Source organism: Ambystoma mexicanum, chromosome 13 (genome assembly GCF_040938575.1).
Source record: "Ambystoma mexicanum isolate Mex_15411 chromosome 13, UKY_AmexF1_1, whole genome shotgun sequence".
NCBI classification, from domain to species: Eukaryota; Metazoa; Chordata; class Amphibia; order Caudata; family Ambystomatidae; genus Ambystoma; species Ambystoma mexicanum.
Window position 1 is genome coordinate 608,180,538 of NC_090938.1, and position 22,302 is coordinate 608,202,839.

A 22,302-nucleotide genomic window follows, 5' to 3' on the forward strand; every position below is an offset into this window, starting at 1 on the left:
TGTATAGACTACATTCCAAGCACACTGAGTCTGCCAGCCTCGGATGCTGCCACCATAGCCCTCAATTCTCAGCTCCTGCTTACCAGTCGTTGCCGCGTCGCTCCTCGCACCATCCTCTCGCCTCCGGACCCTCTTCTATCTGCCTTTCGCTCTTCTTAATGAGTGGTCGTTCTTCTTAATGAGTGGTCCTTGGCTTCTCTCCATCGGTCCTTGGCTTCTCTGCATCTCGATAGCTTTTTCTTTTTCTAAATTAAAAAAAAAACAAAAGGGACCCTGCTGTCCATTGACAGCTGCTTAAAGCAGCCATCTTTGGTGTTTTTTTTCGTACAAATGTGACCTTCCTTTTCTCGTTTGCACCCAGATCACTTTGCATTCGGTGGCGCAAAACGTAATCACGAGTCATTTAAGAATACTTATAGCCTTTTAGACTTGCAAGGGTTCAATGCCTCTTTGAATAACCTTCATTGCCCAGTAAAGCCCTTAGCTTTGCCTTAAGCAATAAAGTGGGGGAGGGCAATTATCCTGCAATAATGGCTTAATTACAGGCCCGGGTTTGATTGGAACTGGTGCAGTTGAAGAGATGAAAATCATTGGCTTTCAACTCAACAAAGTGGAAGTTGCCTCTTTTGACCACCATTGCTAGCCATCCCAAAACCTCATGCAGCGAGTTACTGGCAAAAGTGAAGTCCGTTGATTAGCAGGGTTCATTATGTATTTTTGTTTACATTTTGTTTCGAAAATGTATATATCTGGTAACACAGAAAAGAAAATGCAGTGCCAACTGTGCAAATACGTAGCCATTTAAAAATATATATAATTTGCTTTACAGATTCCAGAATATTGACAATGCTCTGCAAAAAAAGACAATCTGCAAAACACGCAATTTGTGTCAGGCCTGTACCCGTTTAATTAATGCCTGACCCATATAGTGCAACATATCGCAATCATTTTGGCATATCCTGTGCAAATCACAATATAGTACAAAACATTTTAATACAGAAAGGAAAGAGTTCCTCAAAACATGGTGATTCACTTTTGAATGTGCACCATGTCATTGTATTCCATACGGTATAGTCTACCTATACCCAATTCCTAGATGTGAAAACCATCCATGTCTGACCCTGAATCCTAAGGGATGCAGTGATATCCGTACCCATCCAGTAGTAATCAATCATAGGACCCATTCACGGTCGACGTCGCTGAACACTAGCTCTTGGTTCAAATAGGTACTGAAAATTGCAGGAGTTTCTAATGTCCTGCCTTCCCCGGACGTTTTGGAATATTACAGTAAAAAGCCTTCCTCTGGACCAAGAATAGGTGCACCCTGTTGGAAAACACTGAAAAATCAAATTACGTAACATGGACAGTACCTGATTCCATTGCTGTCCTCTTTCTTTGGATATTTGTGAAACTGCCGATTCATTTTCACAGGCCTTAAATACACCGGCAAACAATCCTGTTTTCAGTTTTTTTTTTGTAGGGGTTTCCCCACTTTCACTCCCAAACTCCTCAGCCATCATATATAACGCACCCTGTTAGCCCCAATGTGGGTGGGAAGGAAGGTAAACGGAATGGCGTCGTCTTTACCACTGCGACGCAGAATGCTTTCTTTCCCCACCTGTCGCCTGTCCCCTTTCCCTGCTTTTTCGTGACGCCGTAATTTTAAACCCAGCTTGTTGTTGATGTAGAAAGGTGTATTCCGTTATCCCGACTGATGACAGGTTTATATGCTATGAACGTGCCGGAGAGCTGTCGGAATTCCTGTCAGGTGCTGGGTGGTGGCTGGCTTGTCCACCCCCTGATTTGTTGGAAGCTTCTGTGAGCTTCAAAGTGAGCAAGTCCACCTTTGATGAGTTCCTCAGGGACGCGGGGTGGGGTGAGGGGGGTGAAAGGTAAAGTGTGGGATCCTGAAATCTCTAGAAGTGTATTTGTCTGCGTTGGGCTCTTCAGAGCGAAGGGTGTTCTAGAACGTAAAGGCGATGCTTCAGAGGGACACAGGGAGCTGCTATATTATTTTATGCTCCAGATACAATATAGATGTAGACATTGTTGGGCAGATGGGGGTCCTTGCAGACACCCTATAAAAGGAAAGGAGAATCGCCATGTTCCCATGTTTGGTCTACCATTGCATTGTAATGAGTTAAGAACGGGAAGTGTATTTTAAAATGGCTGACAGACATAATATGGCGGATGCTGCATTTGCAAACATGAGCACTAGGTGGGGCTGTTGCTTCCCCACAGTCCAGTTTTGGTTAAGGGACAGATTTTCTCAATTAGAGGGATACATTTAGGCAATAATAAATACGTGACTAGGTGTACCGGTTGGTAACGGCTTACACCCCAGGATTAAATGGCCCGGGTGAAGATAAGGCCTTAAATAAGGGCTAAAGCTTATTACCACCACCATGACCCCCCAGTGGCAAGCATAAGTGCTGTTAGCACCCCAGCATAATGTCCTGTGTGCGAAAGGCTTTTTTTTTTTTAAAGCCCTACCACCTAACAAAGAAATACATACTACCCAGATGCTCTCCATGGAAATGGCAAAGTAATCCCTTTTCCATGTTCGTGGTCGGCTGGAGGACTGTGGGAAGTGGAAAGAGCATACTTTGGGGACAGGGCAAAGGGCCAGGCAGTGTGGGGTAAAAAGAGGTAGCCAGCCTGGAAGAGCAGCAAGTGTTGATGGTGAGCATCAGAGCAGGCAACAGCTTGCCCTGAACACAGGCCTTTAATGCCAGATTCGGCCTGCATACCACGCCACCCGATTGGCTGCCCTTTTACTCCCTGTTACTAATGTTTACTTCATGGTCAATCAGATACTACAACTGTACCAGGCCAGAAAACCTTCCGAGCAATCTTCTTGGTGAAGGCACTCTCTCTGCAGTGGCCCAGATTCTGATCCCTGACACAGCTGGTAGGATCTCTCTTTGGAATTAATAGGTAGTGGCTTAAGAGTCCCAAAATCTCAGAGGATAAATCCCTGGACTCAGGTCAGAGGGAAGAGTTTGGACCATATATTTCCCAAGACCATTTCCCCATTGTTCCTTTTGTACATTATCCTGCCACATATGTTTCACTGCTCTTGTTTCCCCTTATGTCTTTCCTTTTATCCCCAGGTGTCCATTCTCTTTTGCTCCCTTTGTACCCCTGACGTCTTTCCTTTAGTCTCCATTTCAGCCCGCTTGGCTCTTCTCTCTCTGTCACAGTTTCTTCGTCTTCTTGTTCCCCCATCCCCTTTACTCATCCTCTCCTCCCCCAGATGTCTCCATGAATAGATTTTGACGTTCTTCTATGATTCACGAAGCAATTTTCTTTTCCACCTTCACCAGTCATTAATTCATTTCAGCTCTAAAAAGAGATTGACGCACTTAGCTGTTTCCTCTCCTTCCCGTGGCAGTCTCTTCATATCCCCTCCTTTTTCTCCAAGCTCCAGCGTCAAAGGAAAAATGAACTACCTTAGCAAAAGGGCTGTCAAATGTTTGGAGGGGACCTTCTGTGAGATTGTGACAGGAATTGTATAGATTGTGGTTGCTTAGAGTCCAATTGTGTACATTTAGCTAAGGCTGGTTAAGACTGACGCGCCCTATGGGCTTGTACACGGTTACTCACTTTGTGGATCTCCAGATGTTTGGGACTTCAACTCCCATCATCCTGAGCCATCATAGTCAGTGGTGAAGGATCATGCAAATTGTAGTTTAAAACATCTGGAGGGCCAAATATTGAGTAACCACCATCAATGCCTTGCTCATTGGCCAAAGAGGGCCTACGGTCTCTAAGCTTAGTTCCTTCACCCTCATTCTCTTGAGCTTGAACTACCAAGGATGGCTGCATCCTGCATCAGCCCTGACCCATCCAAAGCACACAGTGCTGGGGCTACCATCTGCCGCCTATCACTGCTTATAGCATATCAGTTACCTTTTTAGGAGAGGAAGTCTTACAATTGCATGCGTACAAAATGGAAGTTAGCCCTTCTTTTGGAAGCCTGAATGCATCAACATTTAACATGTTTTGGAGCAAATGACTTCCTGGACAAAAACAGTGGCCAAAAATAAGCATTCCATAGTGAGATAAGATGCCAGGCAGAATTTACCAGCCATTACTTTTACAAGGCCGACACAAACCGGAACATGGCATAGCCAATCCGATTTATAAGCGTCTCAATTTGGGAAGTGTGCTGGGTTGGTTTTTACCCAGTGGGGCAGCACCCAGAGTTGCAATGGTACGACCCACAGCATTGGAGCTAGGAAACAATTAAAACGAAAGGAAAGTCAAAAGTAAGGATAGGACATTAGCAGATAGCAGAAAAGACCTGATGGGGATGGCAAAGAAACCGAAGGAAGGGGCTAAGAGGACTGCCAGGTAGGGGACGAGAAATAAGATAGGCTAGGAATTAGAAGTATGGAAAAGTGGGATACTGACAGTAGCGTGGCCACAGATGAGCAGGAGGACAAGCATAAAAAAGAGGAGGGAAATGATAAAGAAGGGGTGCTGACAAAGGGACAGGAATGATTGTCTCAACCTGCAAACAGCAAATGGGTGTAGTGTACAGTCAACGATGGCTGTACCGTGTCTTACGCATCATTCAAAGCAGCAGTGACCATGGAAAGCGAGAACGGGCAAAGGGCCCTGCTGACAAAGGCAGACATTATGTCAGCGATCAAGGAGCTTGCTGACAAAGGCAGACATTATGTCAGCGATCAAGGAGCTTGCTGACAAAGGCAGACATTAAGTCAGTGATCAAGGAGCTTGCTGACAAAGGCAGACATTAACTGAGTGATGAAGGGGCCCTGCTGACATAGGTAGACATTAAGCCAGCAATCAAGGTGAACTGCTGAAAAAGGCAGACATTATTCAACATTAAAAGTCAGCTGGCAATGGGCCCTGCTGGCAAAAGACATTGAGTCAGCGATCAAGGGGCACTCCTGACATAGGCAGACATTGGGCCTCATTATGGGTTGACCGGTGCAGTATTAACATGCACGTATTAACATATGCCAGCACGTTACTGTGCCAGCAAACTACAAGTTTGCTGGTGAGATGGGGGAGCTGGAGGTCATTCCGCCACCTTACTGGCAAAGATTGCCAGTATTACAGGTGCTGGTAATACCGGTACCTGTAATACCAGCAAAGTCCCCCATGGAGTCCTATTGAATGGGGACTTACACCGGCTACTGACATTCATAATCCGGAGGTAATACCGCTGGACCGAGTGCCTGTATTGGTCATTCCTTTTGCCGGTATCCTTGCAGATTTACCACCAGGATACTGGCAAACTCATTGAGTGAGAGATCAATGGTCCCTACTGATAAATGCAGACATTACATCGACATTAAGTCAGCGTGCAAAGGGCCCTGCTGGCAAAAGCAGATATTAAGTCAGCGATCAAGAGGCACTGCTGAGAAAGGCAGATATTGAGTCAGCAATCAAGGGGTCCTGCTGACAAAGGTGGACATTAAATCGACATTAAGTCAGCGTGCAAGGGGCCCTGCTGGCAAAGGCAGATATTAAATCAGCGATCAAGACGCACTGCTGAGAAAGACAGTTGTTGAGTGAGCGGTCAATGGGCCCTACTGACAAAGACAAGGCAGACATTGGTCCGTGATCAAGGGGCCATACTGGCAAAGGCGAACATTGAGTCCGCATGCAGGAGATCCTGCTGACATAGGCAGACATTGAGGCAGCGATCAAGGGGCCCTGCTGACAAAGGTAGACATTAAGCCAGCAATCAAGGGGCCCTGCTGATAAAGGCAGACATTGAGTCAGCAGGCAAGGGGCCCTGATGGCAAAGGCAGGCATTGAGTCAGCAGGCAAGGGGCCCTGCTGGCAAAGGCGGGCATTGAGTCAGCATGTAGGTTGTTGCCAGTTCACCTGAGCAGTTACCAACTATTGGGCTTTGTAACCAATCAGTTCCACTGTGACACATTTTTTCTGGTGGGTTGCACACTTTATTGCATGGTGCTCTAGTGCTTTAGGAACATTTTGGAAAGCAGAACCACGGGGGTCAGACATTCCACAGACGATTTTTTTTTTGTGATTAGAGGATGAGCAGCACATGCACTCGACTAGTAGACACACTTACAGGAAACTGGCCAAGAGAAGTAGGGTGTAGCATTAGCTCATGACAAGTACCAGTGACCCACCACCTGCCTTTAGCTTCTAGGAACAGAGCCGGACGCAGTTACACAAGACTCGCACTTACTGGCGGCGGCAGCGACCAAGGTAAAGTGGTGAGGCGTTATTTAGAGAGCACGAAGGTATCACATGGGCAGCTGCTGCCTCTTATTGGGCAGTTGAACCTCACCACCAGTGATTCTACTGGGCAGGATGATTTCATGAATGTTGGCGGAGGCCACAGTGGGAGTAACGCATAACCATCACTATAGACTCAAGAAGGGTGCACTGCAATTGAAGATTAGAGTATGTGGCATGAATACTTAACTTCAGTGGGGATCCCCTGAGGAGGATCTGGTGCAGGTGCATCAGGTAGTAATGGCTTTCTTGCCATTTGTGGGACCCATTGGTGCGCAATGAGTTTGCCGTTAAATTGAAGGAGAATTGAGTGGGCTACTAACATTATTTTCCTGGAACTGTGTGACATCCTCATAGCTGCAACCTGCAGCTCCCAAAATGGTCTGGACTACAACTCCCATGATTCTATGCCTTTGACTATGCAGGCTAGGTAATCAGAACAAACTCTGCGCTAGACAGAGAATCTCTCTCGGAGAACCAATGCCCCAAGCCGCTATAATAGATACGATCAGCTCAGCTGGCACTGGAAGGTAATCTCAAATAGGGCTCTCCCACCAATCCGCACAGACACTCACACATACCGATATGCTCACTCTCTCTCCTCTACACCAACAAACAATAGAATGCAGCTCTACCCCATGATCAATTTCGGGCTAGCTGCACACATAACTACACACCTCCATGAACACCTCAACAGTCTTTTAGAACGCAGCTATACCCCACAAAAGAAAACCAGCCTACCTGCACATATAATCTCATACACAAGCTTCACCACCGCCAGAACACAAACTTTGAGGTCAACTGCCTTGCTGCACACATTCTACTGACCTCACACAACCACGGCATCACGCCTAGCATTAGAATGCAGCTACATAACACGTTAACCACAATGGCTGCACATATACTGAGTGTACCCAAGCACTATTTAGTACCCTACTCTCTCCACTGACCTGGACTACGGTCCCTGAGGGCGTTCAACCCACCACGCTTTGAGATCGTACCAATGGTATATAAGGCGCTGTACAAATGCACAATAAGGTAACATAACACACCATATGGAAGCTGTAGTCCAAAACACCTGGAGAGCCGAACATCGTTGTTAACCTTTGATTTGGGGAGAGTGGGGAGTAGCTAACAAAGACATATCTTACAGGGCCTCATTATGAATTTGTTGGTAAATCTGCTGTAAATCCACTGATTTATGGCCAAAACCACATATTGTTTCCGCCACTCCGTCCCATGGACATACTATGGGATTACGAGTGGAAGCACAGTGGCATTCGACTAATTTCTGGAGTCCATAGGATACCATGGGGATTTTTTGCAGATATACTGGGAGCAGTGATTCTGTGCGGTATATCTGATGATTTTGGGGATACATTGGATGATTTATCTCCAGGTTTTTTCTGAAGGTACTTCCTCCACCTCACCATCAGAACTGGTAGTACGGTGGTGCAATAATGCAGCAGTAAAGTGGTGGTAACTGAATGATATGATATTATATGATATGGCATTTATAACGCGCCTATGCACAAGTGCTTCAAGGCGCGACGAGGCAAGGGAGGGGAACAAAGGGAGGACAGAGTACGATCCGACTGGGCGAGGTGTCATTCAGATAGCGCAAATGCATGGGAAGGGGGCAGGGACAGTGCAGTACAAGATGATAACAATAAGTAACGGCCAGCATGTGGCAAGTGCATGGGTAAGTGCGGACATCAGGTGTCAAGGGCTGGTAGGGGGACTGCAGGGATACAGAAACAGTCCCTGAGTGCGGGGTTTGCCCAGTGGGCAGTGCAGGTGTGAGACACTGGCTGGGGAGGGACCTGGGCCCGAGATCGGACGGTTTCCAGGAATCCATTGTAGTTCAGGTTTCAGCCAGGAGGTCAGCAGAGGAGAGGAGGAGAAAAAGCAGAAGCAAAGAGAAAGGTTTTGAGGTGCTTCCGGAACCGGAGATGGTTCTCCTCAAGTTTCAGGGAGGCAGGAAGGCTGTTCCAGAGGGAGGCCCCTGCAGCGGAGAGAGATCTACCACCACCTCGTTGCTTGAAGAAGCAGCTGACCCTGAGGGAGTTGGAGGCGGATGAGCGGAGAGCTCGAGAAGGAAGATATTTAGGAAGGGAGAGTTGAAGGTATTGAGGACCCAAGCTGCAGAAGGCTTGTGGACAATGCAGAGGGGTTTGAACTTAATCCTCGCAGCCACTGGGAGCCAGTGCAGAGATTTCAGTCCTGGAGAGATACGATCCCTGGGCTTGAGCCAAAGGAAAAGTCTTGCAGTCCTGTTTTGGATAAATTGCAGAGGGCGGAGAGTAGAAGCAGGCAGATTTAGAAAGAGGCTTTTGTAATAGTCCAGCCTAGAGAGAACCAGAGCTCTGGAGACAGTGAGCTTCTGGGGGAAGGAGAGGAAAGGAAGAATACCTCTGAGGAGGTGCAGCTGGTAGTCTGACTTCTTAAAGACGTCAGAGATGTGAGGAGAGGAGTGTGTGGAGTCGAAGTACCCCCATAGTATCAACTTTATATCTGCACCGCTGTACTCGTAATGAAGCCAATTTGATCAGACAGCTGATCCAGTGTAAACGTGTTGAATAAATAGTCTGCACGGTGGCCATGTGTTCTCAGATTGTGAAGGGCATTGGTCTTGCTCAGTTTAAAGGAGAAATGGCCTCCGCTAGCCACATGCTCTTCAGCATGAGCTGCAATGCTCCCCCCTTAGACTAAGATCATTTTTTACCCAGGTCCCAACCAAGCTTAGCCCGCGCCCACCCCCACAAACTCACGTTCAAGCTGCACAGTTGGCTTATCAAGAGAACCTTCCGAATGTGGATCAGAGGGCTTCAGGGATTTGCCAAAAGATAATTAAATTGGAGAAGGTGGAAGACCAAATGCGCCGTGATGGTAGAGGTGGTGCATTTTAAGACACTGCTTCTCCCAAAAAGTGAGATAAGAACAGGGGAGGTAGGAGGGTCGTCATGGTGGAATGGATGGTTAATTAAAGGAATATAGAAGGTGAAGGTTGGCAAATCCTGTTTTGAAGAAAGAACAAGACCCACCACTGGTGGAAATGCAGGATTGAGTGAAGGAGTGACAGCCATTGGGTCCCTCTCTGGGTGAGATGAAATCTACTGGTGCGGTGATGAACACCTACCCAACCAGCTTTCCTATTTTGGGAGCCATTTGACCAACCATGCACCAGTTCCAGGGGCCATATATTTTTTAGACTGTTCGTTGATCACTCATAACCACAGGGAAGGTGCGTGTCGGATTTTGAAATGTATGCCGGCATTGGCACCACTTGGGGATCTCATTGGCCTGTGTCTACCCTTCCTCGCTGCCTTGGGTGCAGCGTTCTTCAGGTCTCCTAGATAAGTTCCTAGGAGTTTCCGGCTCCCAGGGAGAGCGTGCCTTGTTAGCCTGGCCTCAGAACTCTCTTGACTGTCCTATCGGCTGAGTCTTGCACTGCCCCCTCTTAAGTGTCAGCCGTGGTCAGCAGCAACCCATACCACCTCCACAAGGAGCAAGCATGGGTGGCTCACCTCCTTACACAGGGTGCCATTGGCCAGCTGGTAAGTTAATGCTGATGGAAAACATCTGCCTAAGATTCTGCCCACATCTGGACAAGACCACCCTTGCAGAATAGGAGACTGGTGTTTTCCTTCGCGTCATGTACCATTATGAAATGTATTGTTTCATTAGGACAATACCTATCCAATTTAAGTGCTCTGTCGGATTTTGAGTGTCAAAAGGAATCGAAAAGGAAAATAAATCTACATTTGAAACCATATTTCCAGTCCTTCTTACTTTGGAAATCTAGGGTGACAAATTGTGGGTGAATGTGGAAGTCTTCAAATATACAGGTGGAAGCAAAGATCTCATATGAGACATTGGGCCTCCTTACAAATCTGGCGGTTCGGAAATAAGGGTGAGGGTAACAACACCTTGTAATATCCCAGTGGCCCCAGGATATCCGGCGGCGGAAACGGTGCTACGAGGTCGGCTGCAACCCACTGGTAGCATTGGTGGGTTCCAGCAGACCTTGAAATGAGGCCCATTGTCTGCTTGTACCTGGCGGTGGGATTTTGGTAGGTTTCGTGGTGGTGTAACGTGGTATGCAGCCACGATGAAGATAAGTATTTATCTGTGTATTTGTGTATGTATGTATGAATGCATGCAATATTCTGTAGTCCAAACCTACCTGGATAGAAACAGAGGTCTGTACAAAAAAAGGGCTGTGTACACAGATCTAGAGGTGGAAGACTTTGAGGAGGTAGGTTGCCGGGGGGTACCAGATCAGCGTCTGACAATTGTTAATGAAAGATTTGGGTCTTCATTTCCTTAGTAAAGTGCAGGAGAGAGAGGATCCATTGTGATGCACTAAAATGTTGTTTCTGACTCAATGCGTATCGGGAGAAGGGGTTTCTTGTTTTTTTCTGTATTAAATTTCTTGTTTTCTAGTTTGTAGTAAATGAATGAAAATAACTGCCCAAAAATGAGCGAATCTTCCTGAAAACTGAAAAAATACATTTTGGTAAAAAAAACTAAAATGCATGAAAAAACAGGGGTTGTAGTGTGGGTGGCGATAGGGCTGGGTTCTGCAAATTCTTTTGTGGAAAGGCAAATATTGTGCACATTCTGCATAACAACAAGATACATGCCTATGTCAAACAATGACTACAAGTAGGCGACTGTCATACAGGCTCATCAAGGTTGTGTCGAAGTTCTGAAAGTGTAGCAACCATATGGTAGCTTGCAGAGATCTCAAGTTGTCCAATGTCAGGTGTGAAATAATTAACCGGTTCTGGCATTCATGCTGTAATCATATTGCACTCTGCTACTGGAGTCCAGCTTTTATAATGTATAAAGGAATAGAAAATGAAGTGCGCTAAAAATGCCAGGACTCAGAACATTGTTGCAGAGCTTTCTATGTCCTCGTCCTTTGAGCAAACACAAGGGGAATTAAGTAGTCAAGTAGTTGTGTAACAGCCACATCGGTTACTTGCCTAGACGCAGAGCAGTGGCGTGTCCAAGGAGTGGCACGTGGTACCGTAGAGATCTGATTGGCCACCCCAGGTGCCACCCATTATCCTAAACTATGATCATTATGTGTGTGTGTGCTCGCACATTATGCCACCCCTGCATTAGGCAGTGCCCCACTTGGGCCACCCTAGTCAAAATAATCTGGACAAGCCACTGACGCAGAGCCATCAGCACTCACAGTTTTGCAGAGAAATGTACACCTCACACACAGAATGCTTTAGTAGAATGTAGTGGTGGTGTTGAAGATGGGTGTGGGAGCCCAACCATGGACTTTTTTTTTTTTTACCATAGTTTTCCCCTCCACCCTGCTGCTGCTGCCAAGCTGGATATGCCCCTTCGAGGAGATCTGAAGTAACTGACAAGATTAGTACAGTGAGGTAAAACGTGGTTGTAGACCCTCCTGGGTGGAAGAAATTCCATAGAAAAGGGCATTTGACCCATGTCCGTTCTCAGTAGAGGGGCACCAACACTCCTTTGTAACTTATTACAGGGGAGATTTTGGAGTGAAGCTTCAAGGAGAGATTACGAACTTGGGCCCCAGTCCTTTCCCCGGGAAAAAGCATCTTTCATGAGGTGCTTCCATTTTAGGTTTTGGGTGGTAGGTGTCCCTAAAGTGTTATCTAGATGCCAACATTATTGCACTGGAGCACCGCTAGGTGGGAGATGAGATCTGAGGAGGGCCACATGGCGTGTGCGTGTTGTTTGGTTATTTACCCACTCATTGACTGCCCATGCCCATGCTTACCCCTATAACCATCCCCACTCACTACCAACTCCTCCTCACCCAAAACATATCCTCAAAGTATCTTTTTGAGCAAGCTTTAGCGGGCAGCAACATCAAACCGTGTGCTGTGAGTGCCTGCCAGAGTGCTTTAAAGCTATTTTCTGAGAGTCAATGTCTTAATTTCAGCTATAAATGTGTACTGGTTCAGCCACGTGATTTATAAGCAGTATGCGGGTCCTTGCACCACAGTTTCGGCTTGTTTGTAGCTATTAGGGTTTTGACAGGCACTGCTATTACACGCTCAGCTACCAGCACCATTTTCCAGCTGTTGACATCTTATGGCCAGGTGGTACCATTATGGTAGTGGCTGGAAAATGCCTACACACAAGCCAAAACTGTTGCCTTTGTCATGCTTGTTATACTAGTCCTCAGCAGGAACCTGGTTTGAATTCACCAGCATGCTGGGGCCAACCTCTGAGGAGAGAAACAAATACTTCAATCTTAAAGTCTAAGGAGATACGAGACACAGTAACCTGTTTAAAGTTCTTATTAAGCACTCTTACCGCCAGAAGACCTTGAGCGACGGAGACATTTGAATAACTTGGAGCTAATAATAGAGGCAAGGTGAACTTCTTTCAGTGCAAGGGTGGGTCCAGGAGAAGGGCCCAAGAGATCAGATTCATCAAAGCTCAGGAGTCACAAGCCAATCACGCATTCACACGCGTAATACTAGTAGCTATTTAAGTGCCAAACATACGAGACACCAGGGAAGTAAGGCCAGGTTCGGCTCTAGAACAATACAAATAACCACATTTTCAACCTTGTCTCATACGTTTGTAGGTGGTAGTAAACATAAGCACAGCCTGAAATATTCTAAAAATATACAAATATATACTTTAGTCACAAAATAAGCATAACACTTTTAAAAACACATGCCTTTAAAGTGACAAGTGCGGAAAAGGTCCACCACCACACAGATAAAAAGCGCTGTTGTATCTACATCACTGTAGCAGATTTTCCTCCACTACTAGTCTTTATCTGATCGGGTGGAGGGGCGACTGCCTGGGAAGCAGAACTTAAGGTGCTAAGCGGGGGCGCAGGAAGGGTATGACCCAGACAGCTGCCTCTGAGTTCACATCAGGTAGATAGTTAAGTATTCCTTTGGTTTAAACTAAAGAATGCATATTGCGAGCACAGCTGCTGAGATGCTCTGGAGACAATTCCCTTCCCCACCCCCGAATGGCCAGCTTATGCTGTTTGTAGTGATAGAGCCTTTCAAGTGGGGGCAATTTATAACTTATGGCTCATTTAAAAATGGCATTGCTTTTAAACCACAGGGATAAGAATTGAACATGGAGCATTTTTATTCTGAAGGCCAGCACAAAGCATCAGTTATCTGATAAAATCTATGCATTCTTCCAAGAGAATTAACATGTCACACAGAAAAAGTTTTAAACTGTGATCTTTATTTTCATGTCTTTTTATTTCACACAGCAAAACATCTTTTGTATATTCCTTTTCAGTTACATATGGCGCATACCTGAGAAGGTTGTCATTTTCTTTCCTAAGTGGTCTAGTGGCTGCTTTGGGACATGGACTAAATGTATCCCCTAGGCATTGAAGAACTTTTCATTTTCTTACTCGCCAACCACTGCCAGATGGCTCCTCAATGTGACGTGGCACCTTGATTAGGAAAGCAGGTTCCATTGTGTCAATGTGCAGACAGTAGTCCGTGCAAATCAATGCAGTGATATGTGTGCAGCAATGATGTGTACGCTCCTCTATGTAAAAGCACTGTGACTTTCTTTTTTTATGTGTCCCAAATCTATACAATAGCGCACTGGAATAGTTTGTGTATGTGGCTCTAACGAGTGTGCCATACTGTCCCCACACTTAAACACGTAAAGCAATCAAAGAAGTTCCCTCAAATTGTCCATCCACTTGGCCAAACACCCTTTCTACACAGCCACACCATGATTGTCACTAGCTGCAGGCCAGCACTATTAAGAGATGCTAATGCCAGCTCTGTTAGATAAAGCATGGGCCTGCTCTTTTCTGCAGAAATAACCCCTGAGGCCTGCACAATGGCGAGGAGGTAGTGGCTGTGGAACTGTGGACCCTATACCACAAATCAGAAGCCGATTTTATTTAAAATGCTTCACCAGAGTATTACTGGTCAGGCTAATGTTTGTAAGAAGTACAATCCTTTCTGTACATTTTTCCCTTTTTATTGGGTGTCTTTTGTAGGGAATCCTTTCATATCTATAGATATAATTCCCTGAAGCTGTTTCTGTATTGGGGGCTGGGCATGCTCACACGGAGACCCAGCCCCTCCTCATCTAAAATTCTCCAGAAACAAGAAGCAAAAGAGCCCGTACATCCCATTTGAGTGCTGATGTTGAGGACATTTTATCCTCAAATCCAAAAACTTAAGATGTCTGAATGAATGTGCATGGTTTATAGTTACAAACATTTGAATGTTACGGTGAGTGTTGTGAACACTGATGTGAGCACCAAGTCACGTGTCTGTTGTGTATTTACTGATTCACACATACAACCTTTTTTATCACAGACTTGTTTATCAAATGTAGAGATCTGTGATCATTGATATATTCCTGAAATGCTCTGTGATTTGAAGCAAAGCTGACAGGAACCCTCATTGGTGCTATTTATCCCCTTTCCCTCCCTCATAGGGGAATTTTGAGAGAGTACAATAGGTACCAGACTGTCCCCTGGAATGACAACCATCTATCAGAAAATAATTCATATGGTTAATCTAGGGTTACCCCTTGCAAAATACAAGTGAGGTGGTTCGAACAGAACGCCTGCAACGCAGGGCCAGTGGTTCGTGGGTCCTCAGACGCCGGCAGGCTTGTCACACCAACGTGTGTCAGTACGGGCAGCTTGAAACTGCATTCAGGCAAGACCTTCCTGAGAGGAGGTGACAGAGGTAGCATTTACTTAGGCAGCAACAGCTGTGTTTTCACATTACATTTCTTCTCTAGAGTACTTGAATTACAATGTAATGAAACCAGATTCATTTGTTTAGCAATGGTTTATTGATATTGAGGAGGGTTTTGTTGCATGACACAGAGGTGTAGTTTGGGAGTGACGTATGCCTGTCAGTGGGGCACATTCTAGTGTTTCGCCCAGGGCACCAAGTTGGCTAGAAACTGCCCTAAATAGGACAAATGGGGTTGCATAAGTCTGAGAGATGATACATGGGTGCAGAGATATATCTCGGGAGGTTCATGCAGTAACTGATACCACCACAAGTTCAGAGCCATTTCGGGGAATCCTGCACGGGCGCCATTTCTGGATCACCAGGGATCACACCTGCGACCTCGGCGGTCTCCCTTGCTACCCCTGTGGTTTCCCTTAAAAAAGAATTTTAATTCACTTTTCCTTTTTTTCTTTTTTTAAATGGAAGCTCCTGGGCTGTGGCCAGTGCCATGTGGCTCTTTGTTTTTGGGGTGGCTGGCTTTCTTGTTCAGGCCTCCGAAAAAAGCAGAGGGTTCCACAGGTGTAGCACTTTCCGCAGTGACCGTAAATCAGACAGATGAGATGGGAATAACAAATAATTGTTTTTTCTGGAATTCTGTACAATAATTGCTCGGCTCATTAAAGGTTTATTACAGGCACACTTCACGGGGTGAGTCACTGATTTAGTCTGTTCTTACATACCTCACATTCGCAATGCAGGCAAAAACTTCAAAAAAGCATTTAGAGTAGAGTAAGCATCCATTGCGGACTATGTATTTTGCTTCTCACAAGTTGCAGTTATAGCATGTTTTTTTCTGTCGTTGTCTCTGTTACGATCATCACAAGACATTCCATCTCGGTGTCCCTGATCACTTGACTGAATCCTTGTGCCTAAAAGATTGTGTACGGTGTAGAAATGTTTGACCATAGCACATAAAGTGGCCCTTTATATGTTTGTGACACAATTAAGGCTTTGTTGTAATGTGTCTATCTTTCCTATCTGCCTGGCATGCTGTTCAGTATGTTTGTTTGCATGTCTGAGGTAACGAGTGCCCGAAGTACGGGATGCCATGTGAGTGCGCTGCTTTCCCTGCATTACTCTAAATTCTTTAATACACAGTTATGAACCCTCCCACTGACATGTATTTTTCCAACCTCTGAGACTGAAAGTAGATCCACGCAGGCTTGACATGTGGCCAACTTTGCACCAGACCTGCAGATGAAGTGGCCTGCTGTTAAATCTCAGTTACCAGTTTAATGGTATCCACTGCAGAGTGTAATTTGCTTTCTGACTTTGAGAACATTCAGACATGTAGTTGCTCATTTTACTATAGCCGGTAAGATAGCTATAGCCAGTAAGATAGCTCATTGGGTTGATCGCTTGCTGCTGCAATGTGTGTGTGATCTGCAGGTTTCTGGTTCAAATCCCGGCAAGGCCAACAAAGCCTTTCAACCTTCTGAGGTTGATAAAGGAGTACCAACACAGGGTGGGTGATATTGTATGTATGTATATTTGTTCTATATATAGCTCTTAAGCGTAAGTGCTATATAATAACACCTCATTATCATTTGGCCTTGGACGTCTGCTTGCATTCACAATCATTTGGTAACATGGGCCTATACACACTGATGTTAACATACATACGTGATCCATTCTTATATGAAATGTAGATCACATTTCAGTGATATTGTAACCATATTTTTCATAGTGTACTTAGGAACAATGCTATGTGATGCCACTAACTGTTTGGTCAAGGGGTGATAGGTCATGTACCATCACTTCCCGTGATGTCACTTCGGGTTGGGGTGAATGACATCACTTTTTGTGATATCATCAGAGGTCAAGGGTCGTGTGATGTCACTTCCACTACCCCTGGCATTTTGATGAAGTAATGTCCCTGGATCTCTGGTGTCCCTTTGTTGGGTGTGCCACAGGCCACGCTTAGCATTGCCTTATTGTAGCAACCGGCCCTGGGTTCCAGAGGGCTGGAGGGAGGGAAGTGGATTGATGGAGGCGCCAGCAGCCTACGTGTCTTGGTGGTGGCCACAATCCAGATTCTTTGGCCTGAGCAGTGGATCACGGAGTGAAACTGGGTAATTATCACTGCCATCCTAGAAACCAGCCCGTGCCTTCGTAGCTCCGTTCACAGCACATCCTTCAGGCCTGTTGCTAAGCGCTGTCAATAATGCACGTTAGGTGTTGGGCTGACAGACAAAAGCACAGTAAACGCGGACGCTTCCCGATTCCGTTTTAATGATTGCTGCCGCTGGGGGCCATCATTGTACCGATTTACGGCCTTGCTGAGCTACTTGTTGTTATTGCTTGTGTGTTCTTAACCTCGTTTGACCAGATTTCCCAGTATTTGGTGCTCTGTCCCCCTTTCTCAAGATTATGTTCACATTGGAAACTGCAGTGGTCCCGGTTTTTTGTAGTAGGTCTTCATGGCTGGCAGGCAGGAATGCACAATATTGCACAGAATAAATGCTGCATTTTGCAACTTAAGATAGTGTTCGTTTGTGATAAATGAATTATAATATGTGTTTATTTAAACCCGCTTCTCCTCCAAACGCTACTAAAGTGTAGTGCCTTAACATCCACTTTCAATAGTAAGTCCTACTTTTATGTTAGTTGCCCTGTCACGGTTTTAAAAATCTGGTGACCCTATTTTAAACCCTGCTTTACAAACGACCTGCCAAAGCTGCATTTGTCTCTTTTGGATCAGGGGGGGTCTCAGCATCTGCGCTGTTTTTCTGGCCATTTTAAACGCCCCACAAACTCCAAATTTGTGTTCATCCTTCCTGGAAAGAATACTTTGGGGCAGAGACCCGACTGATGGGGCGGAGCTGAGGGGCCGGTTAAGGGCAGAGTCGCGATAGGCTGAGTGAAGTAATTTGCTAACCATCCCTAAAAAACAGTTTATTACAACAAATGACATTTTACGTATACTTTGCTTGGTATCTTAAAATGGACATCCCACAGTGTAATTTGAATACGCAGTTACCGGCATATTCTGGGGAAAACAATCTTCAGAAAGTAGTTTGTGTACACAGGAGTATGGATGATGTTGTTTTTGAATGCATTTTAATACACATGTTTGTCCACAGTTTCTAGCAGTCACAACGCATTTCGGATAACTCACACCTGCGGGTTAGAAGTTTACATCACAATTAAAGGGCCCAATCGGGGGGAAATGGGCGTGCGACTGATATGCCTCCACAAGAGGCTTCTAGGTTGTCAAATTGAAAAAAAGGCTTTTGCCCATTTCCTGTAAGGCCTGTTTGAAGGCGGCCTTTGCTTTCCCCTGAATCAGTAACACCACATAGCTAAGACCGTCTAATGTCTTCCTTGTGGGTGTGCAGGTTCAGCATCACTACCAACCAATCAGTGTCCAGCACGCACAATTAAAAATGTATTTGAGTTCGTAGAATAAACAGATTATTGCTTGCCATTGAGTCCAATGTTTTCTATGAAAAAAGGACATTTTGTTAGATAAAATGGTGTATGTTCCCGGCAAAAGAAGCTATTTAAAAATAAAAGTAAATTATTACATTTTTGTAACATTGTAAACTGGATTTTTTAAATTGCTCCCTATTCATTTCTAATGATGACTTCCAGGATACACTCTAGTTATACTGATACTCGCCTTATATGGAGCAAAGCAGACTATTAATACCTTGAATAACCATCTAGATTATTTTCTGATAGCAGTTATGCCGCATTTGAGATAGGGTGTGAGACAAATGGCACAAATGAGGTTTCCTGGCTGATTTGCAATGTAAAAAACAGTACTGCCTGAGGGTGTCGCACATTAATTGAAGTCTAGTGTCGACAGTGTTGAAAATGGAAACAATTGCAGCCGATATATGTTCCCAAAAGAACATTTTGGTAACCTAAGAATGAGCACAGATCGTTATATTTGACAAATATGTCTCTGAGAAACGGGTAGAATGCTTGATTCTCTAAGTACTTGTACACTGGGCTTGCTGCTCATTTCATTTGTCGCAAAAATCACCCCAACATTAAACTGTTTGCAACCATGAAACACATATGCTCATTCAGATGTGAAGGTAAACTGGCTGTGATTTTGGACATCCCTATTGGCGTCCCAGGGGCTTTCAGACCAGCCCATTTCCAGCACATTTTTATCAGCAGCAACATAACTTCTTACAACCAGCGCTCCAGTTAGGGTTTGGAAGTGGGAGTGCTTTATGCCCTCATTTTTGACATAGGAAGCAAAATCATTTTTAATTGGTAAAAAGTAACTTAATCCCCCAATGAGGGTTTTGTATGCAAATAATAGGTAAGTGATGCAGCCCAGTGCTTTCTTCTTGCGTTTGGAACCTGGGTTCTAATTACAGAACCATTGTGCGATTCTGATACAATCATTTCCTCTCCCTTTGACTCAAATTGTAAATATTAATGATTACCCAAATTGTGAGAGGCCCCTTGCTGACAACAAACTTGGCCAATTAACTTTTATGTCGCATGTTGCCAACTCAGAGGGGCCTACAATCATGTTTTAGCACTTTCTGCCTTCCCAGAGGAGAAATCTGTGTGCAAACCACTACGGCCTTGCATGCAAGGACTGTCCAGCACCGGCTCCTGGGAAATTCTCCTCTCACCGAGAGTACCAATGGAGACCCTAGACCAGGGTTGCCCAACTCCAGGCCTCGAGGGCCAGAAACATTGGATTTTCAGGATACCCCTCATTAATTTTCATGAGATAAATTCGCAGACAATGGGCCTCATTACCACACTGGTGCTAGGGGGTTAACGGGGCCGGTAGAGCTGCCGTCCCTGTTATCCCCCTACCGCCTCACCGAGGTCTGCTCGTGGTACCCGTGGTAAAACCAGGCGTCCTTAGCAATGTCCCGCGAGCAGCCCAGGATGCTAACAGGCCCGTCATTAACGGGCCTGTTGTTAGGATCCTCCCCATTCCCCTTGAGCCCTATGGGGGCTCAAATGGGAATGGAGATGAACCGGGTCCGGGTTCCCTGAATGGGGAAATACCGGGCCCTCCAAGGTCGGAATGGCCTGGTATTTCCCCATTCAGGGAACCCGGACCCGGGACCCGGTATGGGGGTAGCCATGCCGCTAAAGGCGACATGGCTCCCTCCATACTTCTAATGAGGCCCAATGATTCTTAATGTATGCACATTTTTTCTCATGAATATTAATGAGGGATATCTTAAACTTACTTTACACTATATCATTTATATCAGGGGGAGCGGATGCACTTTCAAACAGGTGGGGCATAAACATGTTTGTATGTATATGTTGTATGCAGCAGTAGCAAGCCACGGAGCACTGAACGTGAAAGGGCGAGGTTACAGAGATTGAAGAACAGAGCTGGGGGCGGGGAGGAGAAGGAGGCAGAACGAGGGGCAGGAGGTGCAATCAGGTGGTCCCAGGGGCTCAAAGGGAAGACCGTGTGAAAGCAAGCCCTATAGCCCCTATCCTAAACCCGCCCCCTTCATGGGTTTGGTAGGGTTCCGTCGCCCAGGAAATGTGGAACTGTTGAGACAAAAGAGTGCATTGCACACCAAACCGTCTACTAGAAATTGGCTAAAATTCCACCAGGACTGACACAGCATTTCTCTGCACTAAATAGTGTAATTGCTCCTCAGGTGATACACAAAAGGCAGATCTCTGTGCCACATCCTGCAGGTTTGATAAATGTCACTATTTCTGTCCTAGTGAAAACAAAAAGCAATTATAATTTCCAGAAAATTAAATATAATCAAAATGGTTATTTTTTACAAGGGTACTGCTGCCACATGGAAAGTAATTTCCAAAGTAGATCTGAGGAGGCTTATATGATCCACAGTGTTGCAAATAATGCCAGTGAGTTGCTATGATAATCTGGTGGGCCGTTTATTGTAAATTGATTGTGCTACCCTGCGAGAATTGCTGCTCAAATCTGCCACGCTATTCTGAAATATGCCAGATTTCATCTTAATATGGCAGCCTATCAGTTTTACCATTAGCATGTCCATTTTCGCAAATCCAAGAGCTCGAGAATGAAGCATTCGCTTATTCTCATGGCAGCTTCAACTGTGGCATCTCAGCTTTGCTCATTGATATGGTAGTGTCTTCATTGCGTCCAGGAAAGTGACGGGCCAGTTTTTACAATGTACCAGAGATCGGTGTCTAGTGAAAGGATCGAATCAAAAGGGTCGACAGGTCAAAGGATCGACACCAAAGGGTCGACAGGTCAAAGGATCGAATTTTTTAAAAAATTATATGTATTTTTTTAGGTTTTCGTTTAGGGAAAAAAAGTGCTTTTTAGCAAAAAAAGGGGGTTGGGAAAAAAATTCGATCCTTTGACCTGTCGACCCTTTGGTGTCGCTCCTTTGACCTGTCGACCCTTTAGATTCGATCCTTTGACTGGCAACCCCAGAGATCGACAGTGCAAGGTTTCAACGATCCATGAATCTATAGCGACAGGTAAGCCTCATGCTTGTTTCTAGATGACGCCCAAGAAATGTCTGTCAGTTTCACGTTGCCTCCAGGAAATTGCAATACCAGCTTTGCTGCACAAGTGAATATATTGGTGATGTGTTTATTTTCTGTGCCCAGCCTCAATACAGAGTTGTTGCATTGAGTATTATCTCCTGGGGGGAGTTTCCAAGCAGTTCTAAGGGACAGGTCTATATCGAGGGCCATCATTCCTGATTCTTCCACTGCCAAGGAAAGTGTGCAGCTTGGAGCGGCACTCCAGGATGCATCTCAAATTCTAAAGATGTTTTAGAAAAGGTGGGGGCCGTGCCTTGAGATGCTGTTACCATCAAGAGTGATGATGGATGGGGAGTGTAGGCCCGGGGAAGAGGTCAAGTTTTAATAAGCGGTAAAGATGACCGCCCATAGAATTTCCTACCACCAAGACACAAGGATTTCTGCTTCATCTCTACCTGTACATTTCCTATCACCAAGACAAGCCTCCATTACCATCTTTTCCACTGATGATTAAGTGATTCCGATGGAAAATGTAGATATTGCACACTTTTCCCATAATTGCGTCCTTTCCAGCTCCTTCATTTTACCAAATGGTAGAAACGGAGCCGTTTGGAAAAGGAAGGCGTATAGTTCGATGCTTACACATTTAAGTCAGTAAATATTTGGACAAGACAATATGCTTACAGGCTTACAAGTTCGGGAGTAAATTGCATTTGTGAGAAAAGAATGGAAGTTGATTGTTAAATAAGATGGCAGGTAGGATCTGCCTTCCTTCTACACAACTGGAAGTCCTACTGTAAGCACAGTGGAATTTATGGTAGTCTTTGACCTTTCTGTTCACTGTTTTTTGTACTGGACGTAATGT

The 22,302-nt window shown here is 45.3% G+C and overlaps 1 protein-coding gene across 1 annotated transcript in view; it reads left to right on the forward strand.

Moving 5' to 3' along the window:
* The window catches only part of LOC138521543 (inactive phospholipase C-like protein 2), a 639,517-nt gene that overhangs the window by 315,452 nt on the left and 301,763 nt on the right, over positions 1-22,302 (forward strand). The gene's annotated exons all lie outside the window — the stretch shown is intronic.